Source organism: Pygocentrus nattereri, chromosome 13 (genome assembly GCF_015220715.1).
Source record: "Pygocentrus nattereri isolate fPygNat1 chromosome 13, fPygNat1.pri, whole genome shotgun sequence".
Classification (NCBI taxonomy): Eukaryota; Metazoa; Chordata; class Actinopteri; order Characiformes; family Serrasalmidae; genus Pygocentrus; species Pygocentrus nattereri.
Genome location: NC_051223.1, coordinates 11,633,287 through 11,654,747, shown reverse-complemented (window position 1 = coordinate 11,654,747; position 21,461 = coordinate 11,633,287).

Here is a 21,461-nt window from a genome sequence, read left to right as displayed (position 1 = left end):
AGCTGGACTCTTTCAGAAGCAGTAAAAAGGGAAGAATCTCTAAAAACAGCTCACACTGATCTATGAACATCAAGATCATTTCAAGAACATTTTGTATTTTGAGTCCATTTTCTGGGACACATTTGATGCGTGAAGGCTTTAAAACTGCCCTAACTGCAAGTGAGCATTCAATTGTACTAGCGCATTGTGAAAGCTTCAGGATGTCTACACTTGCCTATTCCCAAATGTCACTAGCCTAATAACATTACTTACTTAAAATAGCATTATAGCGCCCTCTGGTGTGGGGCAGTCCTATGCATCTGCTAACGTGTTTCTGCTACATCTACTGAGATAACTAGTTACGTGTTCTTACCAATCAGTACCACAAAACAAATGGTATTCACCTCCAACTTTCAGCATTCTCCAAATTTTGTAGGGTGGTAGATATCCTCCTCTTCTCCACTTCTTGGACTAAAAACCTGCTCTGATGATGTATCTTGAAGTTGGGAGGAACCTTTGGAGAACTGCAACTGGTATGCTGCAACCATGGTAACTGTCTTTAAATCATTATTGCAGTGGAAATAATCACTCAAACCACAGAAATGACTCCAGTGAGGAACCAGTTAAAGCTACTGAGGTAATCATGGTAGCTGTTTATCAAAAACATCTTACCTCAGTTTGGATCTTTTTCTCTGACTGAACGGATAAAGCTCTTTCCTGGTCATTTATTTTGTGTTGAATGAAGACAAAATCGCTGTTCTCTTTGATGATTGAGGTGCAAGGTATACTGAAGCTACCTTGGTTGCATTTACTATTTAGTGGCTAGGCCAGGAGCCAGCAAAAATGCAGCTTATTAACACTAATTTGTGGCTGCACAGTTGAATTAGATTAGTAGGTAATAATAAAGTAATCCACCTTTACGGTAAAATAAAGCTCTGCTGATCGTTCAACAGAGTTTAACAGTAAATGGTCTTAAATGCTGGAGTTAATGTAGAACTGCTGATTCACCATTTAACCCTGAAGATCAGTGCAGATGGCGGGTCACCATAGCAACACAGACAATAGTCACACGCAGCTAGTAGCTCACAAAATGGCAAAGAGACTGATTTAAGATGAACATCAATAATTTGGAGACAAATGGACTTATTTGAGTTTATAGTCACTCCAGTTGGTTTCATCGTACGTTTCATCTGCAATGAGAAACTGACAAACACTAAAAAGTCATGAAGCTGAAGTCCAATTCTCGCTCAAATTTACCTTAAGGTGGAATGGGAAAATTCGAACGAGAAGCTGGTGAATGAGAAGTGACTTCAGCATAATAAAAAATCAAATGTTAAAAGACATTTTACAAGAAACTGTTGCACTTTTAGAAAAGTTTCCTGCCAGAGCAGCTACAGCTGAGTTAAACGTTAAAAAATAAAAGTATTCAAATTATTGAATGTATTAAATTTGTTAGTCTGTACTAGGACATTAGCAAATACTGAGACATATTTAGAGCCAATGTGGTAAAATAGGCATAAAACATTGTGACTCGCAAAGTAGTTAGATTTTTGCAGAAATGACAAAACGGCTCTTCTTAATGTTTGGGTTGCGAGCCCTGGGCTAGGCTAACAGTCAGGATCTGTTGAAGACGACACAAGTGCACGACACAACAAATAACAGTTATAATCTAGTTTTAGACCTTTAAAAGAAAGAAAAGAAACACATTCTAATGAATTTACATTGCACATTTTTCTGATGTTTGTTGATATTGCAATAGGAGGGTATGTAGATTGATCTGGTGGGTGTGGTATTGTAGTGCAACTGTATATCCTGTGTATACAGTATCTGTAGAAAATAAGTTGAAGTAAAGAAAGAAAAGTGTGTGGACAATAACAGCCAATCCATTCCAGCCCTCCAATTCCACTCTCTTCCTCTCACTCTCCACCCACAATGTCTTCAGAACGTGCTGCCAGCAGACGAGTATCCCTCTTACCCAAACAGTTTGTTAATGTTAGTTTTGGCTGAAAGCAACTCGCACTTCCCACTCAGACCCGTCTTCCTGGGAATGTTCTCTATGCTCTGTCACATGACGTTTGTTTAAGAGAAATCAGCTCCACTGCTTAGACTTGCTTAGACTCTCTGCATGTTATTGAGCCATCGTTTTCCTGAGATATTGATGTTTCCTGATGTCTGCACATTTAATAACACGTTCTTTTCTCTTAGAGTGACTCACCTAAGATTTTCACTCACTTTCCACCTGTATAAATGTGATGTGATGTGACAGTATTGATTGATTTGATTTAATTTTGGTGACGAAAAACAAACACGGGGTGGTTAGCATTGCAAAGCTGCTCACCAGGACCAGCACATGATCCCAGAAGGTTAATGGGGGGGGTAGCCAGATTTCTGAAAGGCCTTTTAATTTCAAGCATGCGGTACCTTAGCCAGCCAATCAGCACTTAGTAGCAGTGATGTTAACCAGCCAATTCGTAACTCAGTAGCAGTGATGTTAGCCAGCCACTCGGCACAAGGTAGCAGTGATTTTAGCCAGCCAATCGGCATTCAGTAGCAGTGATGTTAGCCAGCCAATCGGCACTCAGTAGCAGTGATGTTAGCCAACCAATCGGTAATCAGTAGCTCTGATGTTAGTCAGCCGATCAGCTCTCAGTAGCAGTGATGTTAGCCAGCCAATCGGCACTCAGTAGCAGTGACGTTACCCAGCCAATCGGCACTCAGTAGCAGTGATGTTAGCCAGCCAATTGGCACTCAGTAGCAGTGACGTTAGCCAGCAAATCAGCATTCAGTAGCAGTGACATTAGCCAGCAAATCGGCATTCAGTAGCAGTGACATTAGCCAGCCAATTGGCACTCAGTAGTGGTGATGTTAGCATCCCACTATCCAAAACCTGTTTGCTGTAGGAAAATGGACATTTGCAGCTGACCTTTTCTTTTGACCTTTCATTTAAATATTAAAGGAACCTCTCCTAATTTTCTAATTAAGAACTATTATTTACTAAATTTCTGCGTGAACATCTTACAATATGTTTACGTTTTTTTTTTTTTTTTTAGTCATTCCATTTATTGAGGACTGGCTTGCACCTTGTAGCTATTTTTATATAATGGAAGAAATAGGAAGAGGCTGGGCTCCCCTTAAACTGGCTCTGGTATTATAATCCATCCATCCATTGTCTTCCACTTCTCTGGGGTTCAGGTCGCAGGGGCAGCATCCTAAGCAATGAGGCACAGACCTTCCTTTCCCCAGCCACTTCCACTAGCTCTCCAAGGGGGATTCCGAGGCGCTCCCAGGCCAGCAGGGCGATATAGTCATGCCAGTGTGTCCTGGGTCTTCCCCGGGGTCTCCTCCCAGGTGGACTTGCTTGTGAAACCTCCCGAGGGAGGCGTCCAGGAAGCATCCTAACCAGATGCCTGAAACACCTCAGCTGGCTCCTCTCGACATGAAGAAGCAGCGGCTCTACTCTGAGTCCCTCCCGGATGACCAAACTTCTTACCCTATCTCTAAGGGAGAGTCCAGACACCCTGCGGAGGAAACTCATTTCGGCCGCTTGTATTCGTGATCTTATTCTTTCGGTCATTACCCAAAGCTCATGACCATAGGTGAGGGTGGGAACGTAGATCAACCGGTAAATCGAGAGCCTTGCCTTATGGCTCAGCTCTTTCTTTACCACAACAGACCAGTAAAGAGCCCGCATCACTACTGACCCAGCACCAATCCGCCTGTGAATCTCCCGCTCCCTTTTACCATCACTCGTGAACAAGACCCCGAGACACTTGAACTCCTCCACTTGAGGCAAGAGCCTATCCCCGACCCAGAGAGGGCTCTCCACCCTTTTCCGCCTGAGAACCATGGCCTCGGATTTGGAGGTACTGATTCTCATCCCGGCTGCTTCACACTCGGCTGAAAACCGATCCAGCGAAAGCTGAAGTTCGCGGCCTGATGTCCCCAATAGGACCACATCATCTGCAAACAGCAGCGATGTGACCCTGAGGTCACCAAACCAGACACCCTCCATCCTCTGACTGCGCCTAGAAATTCTATCCATAAAAAATATGAATAGAATCAGTGACAAAGGGCAGCCCTGACGGAGTCCAACTCTCACTGGGAACGAGTCTGACTTACTGCCGGCTATGCGAACCAAACTCCAGTTTTATTTGTACAGGCCCTGAATGGCTCGTAGCAAAGAGCCATGTCCCCCGTACTCCCGAAGCACCTCCCACAGAATACCCCGGGGAACACAGTCGAATGCCTTCCCCAGATCCACAAAGCACATGTGGACTGGTTGGGTAAACTCCCATGAACCTGGAGAGGGTGAAGAGTTGGTCCAGTGTTCCAGGACCAGGGCAGAACCCACATAGAGTCCAGGGAGGCTGAGGAGTGTGATTCCCCTGTAGTTGGATCACACCCTCCGGTCCCCTTTTTTAAAAAGAGGCACCACCACCCCAGTCTGCCAATCCAGTGGCACCGCCCCCGATGTCCACGCAATGTTGAAAAGGCGTGTCAGCCAAGACAGCCCCACAACATCCAGAGCTTTGAGGAACTCAGGGTGGATCCCATCCACCCCTGGAGCCTTGCCACCAAGGAGCTTCTTAACTACCTTAGCGACTTCGGCCTCAGTAATGAACAAGCCTATTCCCATGTCCCCAGACTCTGCCTCCTCACTAGAGAACATGTCTTTGGGATTGAGAAGGTCCTCAAAGTATTCCTTCCACCGCCCAATGACATCTTCAGTCGAAGTCAGCAGCACACCATCTCCACTATATACAGTGCTAGTGGCACACTGCTTTCCCTTTCTGAGTCGCCTGACGGTTTGCCAGATTCTTTTCAGAGCCGACTTAAAGTCACTTTCCAAGGCCTCACCAAACTCCTCCCACACACAGGTTTTTGTCTTGGCGACGACGCTTGGCCTGTCAATACTTGCCAGCTGTCTCTGGTGTCCCACAGGCCAACCATGCCTGGTAGGACTCCTTCTTCTGCTTGACGGCATTTCTCACCTGGGGTGTCCACCACTGGGTTTGAGGATTACCACCCAGACAGGCATCAACTACCTTACAGCCACAGCTACAGTCAGCCGCTTCAACAATGGAGGAGCAGAACATGGCCCATTCTGAGTCAATGTCCCCCACCTCCCCCGATATCTAGTCAAAGTTCTGACGGAGGTGTGAGTTGAAGATCAATCTGACAGGTTCCTTTGACAGACATTCCCAGCAAACCCTCACTATACGTTTGGGCTTGCCTGGTCTGACCGGCATCTTCCCCCACCAGCTGATTCAACTCACCACCAGGTGGTGATCAGTTGACAGCTCAGCTCCTCTCTTTACCCAAGTGTCCAAAACACATGGCCGCAAGCCCGATGACACGACTACAAAGTCAATCACTGAACTGCGGCCTAGGGTGTCCTGGTGCCATGTGCACTTATGGACATCCTTGTGTTCAAACATGGTGTTCGTGATGGACAAACTGTGGTTTGCACAGAAGTCCAAAAACGGAACACCACTCGAGTTCAGATCAGAGAGGCCATTCCTCCCAATTACCCCCCTCCAGGTCTCACTGTCATTGCCCACGTGAGCGTTAAAGTCCCCCAGTAGGACAATAGAGTCTCCAGGAGAAGCACTTTCAAGCACCCTTCCCAAGGACTCAAAGAAGGCTGGATACTCTGAACTGCTTTTTGCTGCATAAGCACAGACAACAGTCAGGACCCGTTCCCCAACCCGAAGGCATAGGGAAGCTACCCTCTCATCCACCGGAGAAAGCCCCAACATACAGGCAGCGAGTCGAGGGGCTATGAGAATGCCCACACCTGCCCGCCACCTCTCACCATGGGCAACTCCAGAAAAGAATAATGTCCAGCCCCTCTCAAGGAGATTGGAATCAGAGCCAAAGCTGTGTGTTGAGGTGAGCCCGACTATATCTAGCCGGTATCTCTCAACCTTGCGCACCAACTCAGGCTCCTTCCCTGCCAGTGAGGTAACGTTCCAAGTTCCAAAAGCTAGTTTCAGCAACCGAGCATCAGAACGCCAAGGCCCATGCCTGCCTACACTGCCCGATCCACAAAGCTCTGAACCCCTACTACTGCCCATCCCATTGGTGGTGGGTCGATGGGAGGGGGGACTCATGTAACTCCTTCGGGCTGGGCCCAGCCGGGCACCATGAGTAAATGCCTGGCCACCAGATGCTCGCTGACGAGCCCCTCCCCCAGGTGGTATTATAATGTGTATATGATTATGTAGTTCTGCACATGCTCAGTAGCACGTCTTCCTTTCCTACCCAGCCTGCTCTCAGTCTGCCCAGTTAAGCTCAGACTCTCTCCCAGTTTGAGTGCTATGAGGAGGTGGGGCTTACAGAAACCATTCCAGCTAATCAGTGATCTTGGCACCAAGCACGCTTTGCCAATCTAGATTCATTTAATTTTTTTTTCTCCGACAGACCGTGTTTTGGTTGGAAGAGGTGTGCAGTCGATACCATCAGAGCAAAATCAGATATTAGCGGTTTATCGTTCCACAAATTATTTACAATGGAAACAGGAGCCGAGCCACTGCTCCCCCTGCTCAGGAGCCGCAAGCCGCTTATATCTCCATCAGTGTGACGACTCTGCCGTGCCACCGATTGCGCAGCCGGAGCGGCGACTGACCCAAAACTGTAGAAAATTAGGCGGCAGCCGTGGAGTCTGGGTTGGGCTGCTGCCCAGAACTTCAGCTGTGGCTCGACAGAGCTGGACGGGAGTCAGCTGAACATGTATGTGAGAGCCATCGTCCAGCGTCTCCGCCGTCCTACGTCAAACCCTAATGCGACCAATTTAGACAAACAAACCGAGGCAAATGTAGAAAGTCATTTACCATTTATGTGCCATTAAAATAATCTCTTTTCTGTATCAGGCAAGAAAACAAGAAAAGTACCTTCCTGTAAACTTTAAAGTTCAGCACGAGCTCATTGCAACAAGGTTTCATCATCTAATGTTTGAGTGTGTGCATGTTTACTACTTCATGTTTGAGTATGTGCGTGATTATTGCTTCATGTTTGAGTGTGTGCATGTTGACTACTTCACGTTTGAGTGTGTGCATGTTTATTGCTTCATATTTGAGTGTGTGCATGTTGACTACTTCACGTTTGAGTGTGTGCGTGTTTATTGCTTCACATTTGAGTGTGTGCGTGTTTATTACTTCATATTTGAGTGTGTGCATGTTGACTACTTCACGTTTGAGTTTGTGCATGTTTATTGCTTCACGTTTGAGTGTGTGCATGTTTATTGCTTCATATTTGAGTGTGTGCGTGTTTATTACTTCATATTTGAGTGTGTGCATGTTGACTACTTCATGTTTGAGTGTGTGCATGTTTATTGCTTCACATTTGAGTGTGTGCATGTTTATTACTTCATATTTGAGTGTGTGCATGTTTATTGCTTCATATTTGAGTGTGTGCATGTTCATTGCTTCATATTTGAGTGTGTGCATGTTGACAACTTCACGTTTGAGTGTGTGCATGTTTATTGCTTCACGTTTGAGTGTGTGCATGTTTATTACTTCATATTTGAGTGTGTGCGCGTTTATTGCTTCACGTTTGAGTGTGTGCATGTTTATTACTTCATATTTGAGTGTGTGCTTGTTTATTACTTCATATTTGAGTGTGTGCATGTTTATTACTTCATATTTGAGTGTGTGCGCATTTATTACTTCACGTTTGAGTGTGTGCTTGTTTATTACTTCATATTTGAGTGTGTGCATGTTGACTACTTCACGTTTGAGTTTGTGCATGTTTATTGCTTCATATTTGAGTGTGTGCATGTTTATTACTTCACGTTTGAGATTGTGCATGTTTATTGCTTCACGTTTGAGTGTGTGCATGTTTACTACTTCACGTTTGAGAGTGTGTGTCTTTATTACTTCATATTTGAGTGTGTGCGTGTTTATTGCTTCACGTTTGAGTGTGTGCATGTTTATTGCTTCATATTTGAGTGTGTGCATGTTGACTACTTCACATTTGAGTTTGTGCATGTTTATTGCTTCATATTTGAGTGTGTGCCTGTTGACTACTTCACGTTTGAGTTTGTGCATGTTGACTACTTCACGTTTGAGTGTGTGCATGTTTATTACTTCATATTTGAGTGTGTGCGTGTTTATTACTTCATATTTGAGTGTGTGCATGTTTATTACTTCATATTTGAGTGTGTGCCTGTTGACTACTTCACGTTTGAGTTTGTGCATGTTGACTACTTCACGTTTGAGTGTGTGCATGTTTATTACTTCATATTTGAGTGTGTGCATGTTTATTGCTTCATATTTGAGTGTGTGCATGTTTATTACTTCATATTTGAGTGTGTGCATATTTATTGCTTCATATTTGAGTGTGTGCATGTTGACAACTTCACTTTTGAGTGTGTGCATGTTTATTGCTTCATATTTGAGTGTGTGCATGTTTATTACTTCATATTTGAGTGTGTGCTTGTTTATTGCTTCATATTTGAGTGTGTGCGTGTTTATTACTTCATATTTGAGTGTGTGCGTGTTTATTACTTCACGTTTGAGTGTGTGCGTCTTTATTACTTCATATTTGAGTGTGTGCGTGTTTATTACTTCACGTTTGAGTGTGTGCGTCTTTATTACTTCATATTTGAGTGTGTGCGTGTTTATTACTTCATATTTGAGTGTGTGCGTGTTTATTACTTCACGTTTGAGTGTGTGCGTCTTTATTACTTCATATTTGAGTGTGTGCATGTTTATTGCTTCACGTTTGAGTGTGTGCATGTTTATTGCTTCACGTTTGAGTGTGTGCATGTTTATTACTTCATATTTGAGTGTGTGCTTGTTTATTACTTCATATTTGAGTGTGTGCATGTTTATTACTTCACGTTTGAGTGTGTGCATGTTTATTGCTTCACGTTTGAGTGTGTGCATGTTTATTACTTCATATTTGAGTGTGTGCTTGTTTATTACTTCATATTTGAGTGTGTGCTTGTTTATTACTTCATATTTGAGTGTGTGCTTGTTTATTACTTCATATTTGAGTGTGTGCTTGTTTATTACTTCACGTTTGAGTGTGTGCATGTTTATTACTGCACATTTGAGTGTGTGCTTGTTTATTACTTCATATTTGAGTGTGTGCTTGTTTATTACTTCATATTTGAGTGTGTGCTTGTTTATTACTTCACGTTTGAGTGTGTGCATGTTTATTACTGCACATTTGAGTGTGTGCTTGTTTATTACTTCACGTTTGAGTGTGTGCATGTTTACTACTTCACGTTTGAGTTTGTGTTTATTACTGCACATTTGAGCGTGTGCGTGTTTATTATGGCACGTTTGAGTGTGTGTGCATGTTTAATACGTCACATTTGAGTGTGTGCTTATTACTTGAAGTTTGAGTGTGTGCACGTGTTTATTACGTCAGGTTTGAGTGTGTGCGTGTGTTTATTAATTCACCTTTGAGTGCGTGCTTGTTTATTAATTCATGTTTGAGTGTGTGCGTTTTTGTAATTTAACGTTTGAGTGAGTGTGTGTTTATTACTGCACGTTTGAGTGTGTGTGCGTGTTAAGTACTGCACGTGTGAGTGTGTGTGCGTGTTTCTTACTTCATGTTTGAGTGTGTTTGTTTATTACTTCATGTTTGAGTGTGTGCATGTTTAATACGTCACATTTGAGTGTGCATGCATGTTTAGTACTTTATGATTGAGTGTGTGCGCATTTATTACATCATGTTTGAGTGTGTGCACGCGTTTATTACTTGATGTCTGAGTGTGTGCGTGTGTTTGTTATGTCACGTTTGAGTGTGTGTCCATGTTTATTACGTCCCGTTTGAGTGTGCGTGTGTTTATTACTGCACATTTGAGTGTGTGCGTGTTTATTACTTTATGTTTGAGTGTGTGTGCGTGTTTCTTACTTCACGTTTGAGTGTGTGTTTATTACTTCACGTTTGAGTGTGTGTTTCTTACTGCAGGTTTGAGTGTGTGCGTGTATATTACTGTACATTGGAGTGTGTGCGCGTGTTTATTACTTCACGTTTGAGTGTGTGCGCATGTTTATTACTTCACGTTTGAGTGTGTGCGTGTTTATTACTTCACGTTTGAGTGTGTGCGCATGTTTATTACTTGACGTTGAGTGTATGCGTGTTTATTACTGCACGAAATTGATGTTTATTTTTGTTTTGTTTTTTATAAGATAAACTATACATAATTTGCAGACAAATTCCAGTTTAAGTCTAGAAAAATGTATAATCTGGTCAAAGGTGTTCAAACTTGCGCAAACTGTATGTTAACATATATAACAATATTCTACAATGCGCCCTTTCAGAGTATCAAAATAAAATGTGCTGTAGACATTTTTGCCTCTCAAAGTCTAAAATATCAGGTGGTGCGACTGTTCAGCCACCTATCAAGATTAATTCAACTAATAAAAAGTTCGCCGTGATTTTATGTATGAAACCTGTTGCAAAAGAGAACAGCTTTAAAAGGATTTAACCCTTTGAGACTCTTCTGAAGTGTCATACAGCACAGCTGACGACAAAGGACTTAAATTTTTTTTTTTTTTCAAAAATATTGAAAAAGTGGATTTAGTCATGAATAGGATGGTTTGATAATGAAGTCACATGACGCACCCAATTTCAAACACAGAAATTTGTTATCATAATAAAGAAGCATATATATCATTGAGTTCAAGGTCAAAACTTTATGCAGGTGTCCAAGTACAAAGACTAGGTTACACACAACCAATACATTGGATGGATTATTGAAAATAAACATATGCATATCATATTCTTTTTAATGCATATGTATTCATTTTGGTAGTCGTATTTGTCACTGAGCCTTTCAACTGTAGTAACAAAGTGCAATTAATTATCTTCCACTTCTGCAAAGCAATTTCATTATACATTGTAACTGCCTGTTCCGCTCTGCATATGACAATAAAACTCTTGAACTTGAATCTTGAAATCGTGCCTCTTTTAAAATGACTCAGACATTTCAAGTGGTTGTGTTTACATGCCCCAGTACAAGGGTCAACACTGAATGACAACGGCTACCAAATTCTCCTGGATCAGCTTGTAGCTGCAATAATGTCATCCAGAAAGCAGGAGGAGAACATTATATAAGAGCAATGTGAAATCAATGAGTATTTATTGGTGACGTTTATCTCTGACTGACGCACCAAATGTGATCTAATTTTCAGCGCTGATTAGCCATATTGCTCCCAGCTGAGACCGGTTTGGTATGGTGATGCAACCTAGAGAAATCTGGAGACAATCAGTGACTGACTGATCTCACTTGATCAAGTAGGTCAAAGCAGTGTCAGAAACTCCACCCTTGGAGTTACGCAGAGCATCTGATATTTATTCTACACTACGCTTGCCATAACTCACAAAACAACACTACTATCTTCCTCTGTACAACTTTCAGAGAAGGATGTAGACACTGGATTGAAATAAATCTCTGAAATGTATCTTTAAAAGTTATTCAGGAGTTTAGTTTGAAGCAGTTAGTGTTAAGTAACTATAGTAAATATCGCATTTTTAACAACACTTATTTTTGCAGTTGCATCATTTTATGATGGCCTGCCCCAGATATAATTCCAAAGCAATGGGAAATATTTCAAATGGCTTCTTCATGTAAAAGTAGGTAATGAAGCTCACCAGACCTTCTGACAATAGTCAGAAGTCTCACTTTTGAGGCAAGGTTGACAAAGACAATGAAAAATACTACCAGCAAAATGTCTTAACTGTGAAGTACCCCAAGCTAAAGCATACTGCCACACCAGGCATGGAAAATGGTTATGGACAGCTTATCTTACTGCTGATGACTCAGTGTGAAAATTTTAAATGGCTTCTTCATGTAAAAGTAGGTAATGAAGCTCACCAGACCTTCTGACAATAGTCAGAAGTCTCACTTTTGAGGCAAGGTTGACAAGGCAATGAAAAATACTACCAGCAAAATGTCTTAACTGTGAAGTACCCCAAGCTAAAGCATACTGCCACACCAGGCATGGAAAATGGTTATGGACAGCTTATCTTACTGCTGATGACTCAGTGTGAAAATTTTAAATAGGAGTGACCACTAAGCAATAAGGACTAATAAAATATGTTAAGGATTAGTTTGCTCAACTAACAGAAATAAAATTTTAGTATTTAAAACCATGGATTGTCTCACATTTCTGTAGCAAGGCTGGGTGAGTGTGGGGCTCAGGGTTCTCTCAGGGTGGGTTAAGCTTTTCCACACCCCCACTCAATGCCCATTTGATGCACCATACTCAGCCAAACCATTCTGAAGAAGATCAGTGACATCCACCTCTTCCAGTCAGAGTATGATTAGTTGTGTTCCAGGGGAAACTCAAGGCAGCCAAAGAACACAAGAATTACTGCATAATCATGGATTTGAACCAAATCTCTGTCATTTAGTGAAATAACATTACTCACCATGCTGTCTAATTTACCAGGATCCAGTCAATTATTCTTTAGAGCTTCCCAAATCCTGGAACATCCATCCATCCATCCATTTTCTAAGCCGCTTCTCCGTCAGGGTCGCGGGGGGGTGCTGGAGCCCATCCCAGCAGTCTTCGGGCGGAAGGCAGGACACACCCTGGATGGGTCGCCAGTCCATCGCAGGGCAGACAGACAGACACAGACAGCCACTCACACACTCACACCTAGGGGCAATTTAGCACGTCCAATTGGCCTGACTGCATGTCTTTGGACTGTGGGAGGAAACCAGAGAACCCGGAGGAAACCCACGCAGACACGGGGAGAACATGCAAACTCCACACAGAGAGGACCCCGGTCACCCGGCCAGGGAATCGAACCCAGGCCCTCCTCGCTGTGAGGCGACAGCGCTACCCACCACGCCACCATGCCGCCCTAATCCTGGAACAGTGCAGTAAAAAAACTTTTTAGCTGTAATCTAGTGGGGCCAGACAAGATCTGCCAGCAAGAACACCAGTGGACAGTCATAGGAAAATTTGGACTCGAGACACATTACCATAGAAACAAACTGAAATTTTGTGAAATTTCAAAACCAAACTTCAAAGTCGGGGGTGATGGTGTGCTCATGAAAAAGCCTGTAAGTAGCACAAGGATGTAGCATTAGCATGGCAGAAAATACCCACAAAAAACTCAAACTAAGCATGTGAATTTGAAGATAACACAATACACACAGTAAAAAAAATGTGTCAAAATAAATAGTGTGTCAATGGCCAGTTAGGTTTGCTTGTGTTCTTAAGTGCACTCTGGATGTAAAAAAGAGCATGCACTAGAGGAACTTGGGTGCAGGGTTTAGAGGTGGTGGAATTTGCTGCAATTCACTTATGGCATTTGACAGATGCTCTTATCCAGAGCAACTTACAATTTGATCAATTTACACAGGAAGGCCAAGGTGGTATTAGGAGTCTTGCCCAAGGACTCTTACTTGTATAGTGTAGAGTGTTTACCCAGGTTGGGGATTGAGCCCAAGTCTACAGTGTAGAAGGCAGAGGTGTTATTCACTACATTATCCAACCACAATTCAGCACCAAAGGTTTAACAAGTTGTCTCCAGATGTGTATGCTTGTTACGAAATCATGCCCAGCCCAGAGAGACAAGTTTGGTTCTAACTACATTAGTGGATGTGACACTTCTCTAAGGACATCATTGACGGTATTCCCAGCAATGTGATCCATGACTGCACATCTGAGTAACTGCACCTTAGGGGGCGCATAAGAGCAATGAAGCTCATGGGATCCAAGCCAATGTACAAACTCTGTTCCTGATGTAAGACTGAGCTGAACCTCACTGAATGTTGCAGAACTGCCATAACAAACAGTTATTACCCACGTCCACCAAGAGCCTAAGGCAAATAGGCCGCAGCCTCAAGCCCCCTGGTGGTCTATCTACGAAGGTGCCTGAATGAGATACATAGCACAACTGGACTGGACCTTGAACCTAAATTGCAGAGTTATTTGCTGAGCAGTGCTTTTACCTGGCAAGCTCTTCAGGCAGATCGGTTAAGAACACAATGAAATGTGGTTTATCTTTCTTTAGCAGGCCTGTGTTTCACAATCACTTCCAGCTGTTACAGCTTTAATATCAACTCTGAGTCTTCCAACAGCAGTTTATCTCTTCCTACATCTCAGCTACTGATTCATCTGACCTGGCAAAACACCTTTTTTCTTTTAGTTCCCCAGCAATATCAAAAAGTAAAAAAAAAAAAAATCCACTACGGTTCATTCACAATTTATTAGAGCTCTGGGAAACAAAAGAGTAAGTAAATCTTGTTGCATTCCTTCATTGTTCCCAGTTTTTCCAATCACCATCAACAAGAGTTTCATCCTCTGGCAGGACCACCAAGAGTATGCTGTGATCCATACATAATAAAACAAATTTTAATCCAATTTTAAACATGCACAGGCATCTATTTTGTGCTATTTGGAATTTTTGTCCACAACACATGAAACAGATTTCAGAGACAAGAGCTGATTAATACAAAAGCTAAAAAAGAACATCCTCTAGTGAATCTTCTCTGAGCTTTTAATAATTTCCATATTCAGATTACGACCCCTTCTATCCTACCATTAGGATTAATTTCCATAAAAAACATATATGCTGCATATTCCAAATACTCCTCATTCGTTTAGTTTTCTCTCAAAGTGGTCATTAGAAGGGGAGACGGGATAATAGACAACGAGATAATCTATTTGCATAGGAAATGAGAAAGTTAAAAAAATGAAAAACTGGAGTTTCCAAAACTACTAAAAACAAAATGAACAAACTAGTTCAAATCTACAGAGAAAATGTGGCTACTAACAATCACCTGGAAGAGCAGGTCAATCCCAAAACTGCCCCCATCAGATATACAGCACTTATAGCTTTGATCTCTGAGAGAGAGGAGAAAATCAAGCTGCTCCAGATCTGAAAACATCCACAGGTGTTTCTGTCCATCCATCCACTGTGAGAAGACCGCTCAGCGCTGTGGTTCTGAAAGGATGTGTAGCTGATCAAGAAGAACCTCACTGAGAAAAGGAGACGGACACATCAAACAAAGAATCTGAACGATGGACTGACCACCCCAGAGTCCAGACCTCAACGCCACTGAATGTGTTTGATTACTTCAGAAAAGTATCAACCAGCTTCTAAGACTGAACTTTGGAGGTGCGTCTGCAGATTCTTTGAGAAGCTCAAAGTGAGTCTCCTGAAAAGAAATCCCTTCAAATAAAGGGAACTAGTGACTCACTGAACACTGAACACTCACAAAGCTGATATGAGATGTGGTTGCTGGGGCTTGTCAATCAAACTGCTTCTTTTCCCGTTCTTTTGCCTCTTAGACTCTTGCGCAGGTCTGTATCGTCTCCTTTGCTAGCAGAAATATGGTTCCAATAGTAAATTATCCACATGTGTTTGTTGAAAACTCGCACTGTTAGTGTAAGTGTAGCAGCCCAGGGGGGAGTTTTGAATCCCAGCTGCCTTTGCTCTTTTTCAGATACTAATTGGCTGTCTTTCGTCTTTGTTTCTCTGAGGAGACTCTGGGAGAGCTTGGCTGTGCCACGGCTCCAGTGGAAACGGGCCAGAGCCTTAGTTGGGTGAAGAGTTGTTCCATCAGTTGTCAAGCAGATTCCATGCACACTGTTGGGCAGGAAAAAGGAGGGTTTCATTAGCATGAACAGACTGACATGCAGCGAATTCCACCATGAAGACAAACAGGATTTAAAAGAATACTCAACGTTTTTCAACTTAATCTCTGCCAACTATGAACTGAATGGTCAATTTCCGTAGATGAACTGTATGCATTTTTCTCTGCTTTAGAAAAACCTGTTTGCTCAAAATGGCCACTTAGACAGGTGTGGAAACTCTCCCACTCACTCAGCCTTCATAGATTCACCCTAACAGCCACGTCCACTCACCCAACCTTCATACTTTCACTCTAACAGCTACGCCCCCTCACCCAGCCTTCATAGTTTCACCCTAACAGCCACGTCCACTCACCCAGCCTTCATAGTTTCACCCTAACAGCCACGTCCACTCACCCAGCCTCCATACTTTCACCCTAACAGCCACGCCCACTCACCCAGCCTTCATGCTTTCACGCTAACGGCCATGCCCACTCACCCAGCCTCCGTATTTTCACCCTAACAGCCACACCCACTCACCCAGCCTTCATACTTTCACCCCTATAGCCATGCCCACTCACCCAGCCTCCATACTTTCACCCTAACAGCCACACCCACTCACCCAGCCTTCATGCTTTCACGCTAACGGCCATGCCCACTCACCCAGCCTCCGTATTTTCACCCTAACAGCCACGCCCACTCACCCAGCCTTCATGCTTTCACACTAACGGCCATGCCCACTCACCCAGCCTCCGTATTTTCACCCTAACAGCCACACCCACTCACCCAGCCTTCATACTTTCACCCCTATAGCCATGCCCACTCACCCAGCCTTCATACTTTCACCCTAACAGCGGTGCCCACTCACACAGCCTTCATACTTTCACCCTAAAAGCCATGCCCACTCGCCCAGCCTTCATTTTTTCACCCTAACAGCCACGCCCACTCACCCAGTCTGTATAGTGGCGTTGTTAAATGTCTATAAAGAGTTTAAAATGTGTACACTGAAGCTCAGAAACTGCTACATATATATGTATAGCAATCTATTATTGATTGTGTATATTATTTATATATATATATATATATATATATATATATATATATATATATATATATATATATATGTGTCAATAATAACATTTAAAATCCTATCAGTACTTCGCTAGCAGAAATTAGGCAAAAAGGTAAGTAAGAGCTATGTATAAATTACAGGGTTTAACTCCAATAAACATGTAAAATGAAGTACAATATATTTCTTTTAACCTCTAAAACACAATTATTGATTTTGATGATGCATTTTCATCTCCATTAAAGGAGCCACTTAACATAAAAACTATTATATTTTTATTTATTTTACTTTGGGGAGGATTTGAATTTACTCACTTTGATTTTAAGTTGAAATTCGAAACAATAACCCTTCACCACAACCAATACCCTGACACAGTTCAGAGTGTTGACTGTTGGGAAATGTAGTTTTATTGACGTTTAATCAGAAGTAGGTACAGACAGAGTTCTTTAAACAGTTGTAGTGGTGTTCTGTCTGAGGTCTCTGATGTCACTGAGATATAGTGAAGAAACCAAACAGAAGAACTAGAAAAGCTCACAGGTCAAAAACCTGAATGAATGCTCACGGGTTTCTTTCTACGGAACTGCTGAAGATCTGCGAGTCTGATAGCGTCAGCTCCTGCGGTCTCTTTCTGTCACCTCAGCTGTTTCTGTGCTCATTCCTCACCTGCGGCAGAGCTTCCACCTGCGTGCTGCAGCCGAGAGGAGGATCAGAGCATGCTGTGATGACAGGGCTCACGCCCCTCAGAGAGCTAATTGAAAGGGATCACGCTGATGTCAGAAGGGACAAGTCCAGCAACGCCACAGCTGCCAGAGTCAGGACGGCCAGCCCAGGCTGGGCCACCGGAGCTTTGATGAGCTTCAGCACAGTTTTTCATGCTTTTTTCAGTGCTGCTCCCCACCCTCCCCCCTCCGCTCACAGCTGCCAGCACACCTGGAAGCCTCGGGAGGCGAAGGCATGCGGGAGATTACATGCTGACAGTACAGAAGAGGTTGTGCAACAACCAACTAAGGATCCAGCAGACGACCTGCTTTGAAACGTCAAGAGCAGAAGCGAGCGCTGACTATCTAATGAAAGCTTTACAGCTTTAGGATGACCTGCATCTTCATTTCAAGGGGAAATTATGAGAAAGTGGCTCATGCGCATCATCACCATCACATCAGAAACACTACAGCGTTTGATCCAATCAGTAGGGGAGTTGCAGACTGAAGTGTCTGACAGAATTAGTGAGGGTCTCTCCTTATTCATCAGGGTATATTTTAGTCTGTCCATCTGAATTTTCACGACAAAATTGTAAGGCAAATTATTCAGTAATTGCATGAAATAATAGGGGCGGCGCAGTGGTGCAGTGCGTCTCGCTGTCCCCTCACAGCAAGAGGGGTCTAGGTTCGATTCCCTTGGGGTCTAGGTTCGATTCGGGCAACCAGGTCCTTTCTGTGTGGAGTTTGCATGTTCTCCCCGTGTCTGCATGGATTTCCGCCCACAGTCCAAAGACATGCAGTCTGGCCAACTGGACATGCTTAGTTGCCCCTTGGTGTGATTAAATGTGTCTGTCTGTCTGCCCTGCGATGGACTGGTGACCTGTCCACGGTGTATCCTGCCTTCTGCTCTATGACAGTTGGGATAGGCTCCAGCACCCCCCGTGACCCAGGAAGATAAGTGGCTTAGAAGGTGTGTGTGCGTGCATGAAATAAATGTAAATTTCTATTTAATTTATTTATTGTTTTTTTTGGAAAAGTTCCCCTCAAACCTTAAAATGACATTACCATCGATTTGACTGGAAAAAAGAGTTACAGCCTCATACGACACCCAGCTTCTGAATGTAGCTTATGAAATATGAAAGCTATGAGGAACATGACCAAGTGTATTTTGGGACCACTGGTGGAGACCACCAGACGAGTTGAAGAGGTTATGAACCAGGCCAAAATTAATGATGCATTGAGTTACATGCCTTTAATGCTGCTTATCACACAGAATATTCAGAGCAAATATCATATACTGCAAAAATGGCATCTTGTCAATTGAAATGACCTTAAATCTATATGTAATATGTCATATTTTGAGATGGTTGTGCACTTATTATGAGATTATAAGCTCATTTCTAGACATTTTTTATTTGTTTTAGGTCATTTTATTAGGTAAAATTATTTCACTATAGTGGCAGATAATGTTGCTGGTTTCAAGCTTATTTCGTACAACAAACAAAATGATCTGCCAATGTCGAAATATATAAGTTAAATAACCTTAAATTAAGCTTACAGCAATCTCAACAGAAGAAAAGTTAGAATTATTTACTATATTTAAGATAATATTGTGATATTTCATACTTAAAACTTGAAAAAACTTACTTAATACTTGAAAAATTAAGTAAAATCATCTAAAATCTTGTCAAAATATATCATACTTGTCAGGCTGAGATTGGTTTAAAAATATTACAATATTATTTAACTTCTTTCTAGACATTTGGCATGTTTTATATATAAGCTGGCCTAAAATTCTGCTTGTTTCAGGATTTTTTGTATTGAAAAAAAGAAAAAAAATCAGCATTTTTTTTACAACAAGCCAATTAAAACAAGTTAAAATATCATAGGAATAATAAAATAATGAAATAATATTTTAATATTCTTAACTTCTTTCTGCCGCGCCCCTAGTGGCAATTCCACCAGCAGAAATAAATTCAAATAACTTTTAATCGATGTAATGAAATAAAGCACTAGGACTCTCTCTCTCATCTCTCTGTATGTGAAAGGTCGTTGAGCTGCTAGTGAGCAATGAGGAGTCAAAGGGGGGGGGCGGGGAACCCCCTGCTGTGAAAAACAATTCACACCCCTTCACAAAGACACCTGCAGCTTTCTTTACATCAAACAGTTCAGTACAACTGACACCATCAGCACGCTTTTATGAATGATGCTCACCTGCAAAGACTAAAATCCAGTTTGCTTTTGTGTATCATACATATTTCCACTGAGACATTATATTCCATCAACATTATTAAAGAGCATAAATCCCTCTTTGTTCATCTAAGGGACTTTGCTTTTAATAGCTGCTGTGAAAAAGAGTTAAAATGACCTTAAAATACACCAGGGGCCATTTTATAGAAACTTTTCATCTTTTTTGTATTATCTTGACCTGTGAGATCGTAAGTTAAGATTTTTCATAAATTCTTGTTACAGAAGCAAATCTGATTTTAATTTAAGAATCTTATCTTACAGCATCTTTTCTCATCTCAAGTTAGGAAATCGTAACTTTCTTGATTGAAGTTGACAGTCAACTGTCGTGTCTGTAACTTAGCAACCGACCATGCAGCACAGCTGAAACGTAAACACGTCATCAGTTAGTTAGTCAGAGAGCGAACATTAGCTAACGTTACTGCTGTAAAGAAAGTCAAATAAAACTAAAGTGTGATAAACTGTAAGTAGTAAATACTGTGAGAGCACCACCCTCTGTTTCTCAGAGCGAATGCTGCTGTTTATTAAGTGATACTTTTTTAATCCCATAAACGGGGAAATTCCACCTCCACATTTAACCCATCTGTGAAGTGAAACACCACTAGTGAATACAAACACACTAGGGGGCAGTGAGCACACTTGCCCAGAGTGGTGGGCAGCCCTATCCACAGCGCCCCGGGAGCAATTGGGGGTTAGGTGTCTTGCTCAAGGACACCAGTCATAGACTGTCAGTGCTGGGGATCAAACCAGCGGCCTTCTGGTCACAAGGCCAGTTCCCTAACCTCCAGCCCATGACTGCCCCCTACTATCAGAGCGCCCCTGCTGTTTATCAGAACACCTCCTGCCGTTTTTTTCCCTCAAATCTGCACTTTATATATTTAAGCCTTATGTTTAGATATTTTAGCCTTATGTTTAAATTGTTTTGTATGTAGCAAGTGCCGTTGGATTGCTGCTCAATTTCGTTGTACACTGTCCAATGACAATAAACGCATCTTATCTTATCTTATCTTTATTAGAGTGCCCCCTGTTGTTTTTTAGAGTGCCCCCTGCTGTTTATCAGAGTCTCCCCCTGCGTCGCCGCTCCCCAGTTTCAGTCTCCATTTCCCAAACCCTTTAGCCAAGCGTGCTAATGTTAGTCCTCCTAATAAATGGACACACCTTCAGCGCCGCCTCCTCATTATTCACCACCATCACTGTAATATTTCATCATCAACATTAACACAGGAAGGTAATCAGAGGGGCGGTGGAGTTCGAGTCAGCAGCGTCTCAGATTTTTAAACGCTGTTAGAGAAAAAAACTCGTTAAAACTTTTCAGTGTAGATAAATGTAACGTCACTCTGCTGGGTACAGTGAACTGGGCTGACTGTCATTGCATAGAATAATAAAAAACAGATGGTTAAACAGAAGGTAAGACGCTCTGGAGTTTATCCCAAAGTTAATAAAATATTTTGCATATTTTGGCAACTTAGAATGTTTTTGTAAAACTGTTTTCTCATCTGTAAATAAGATTATGGATTTAAGAACTGTTGTTTTATAATGGCTGAAATTCTGTCCAAACTTCAGTCTTAACTGAAGTTGTCATGACAACAAAGCAGATATCAGACTGTAATACAGCCCTTGATCTCACTTTTTTACCAGTGCAGCCAGAAAAAAATGGTCCAGAATGACTGTGAATAGTCTTTGTTGCATAAACATTAGAATTTGTTTGTGCTATAAAGTCACTACAGCATTTTGCATTACAGCGTGAAGAGCCCTGTTTGACCTTCATAAAGTTTTTTGTCTGTGCTCTTATTTTAAAATCTTTACTGTCTCCTCTAAATATTTTTAGTAGTAACCATATGGCAAATCTTTATGTTCCCAGTGATCGTCAGAATTTTCTGTTCTTCTCCTCAGCTCCTCGCGGGTTCCACTGGAGGCTTA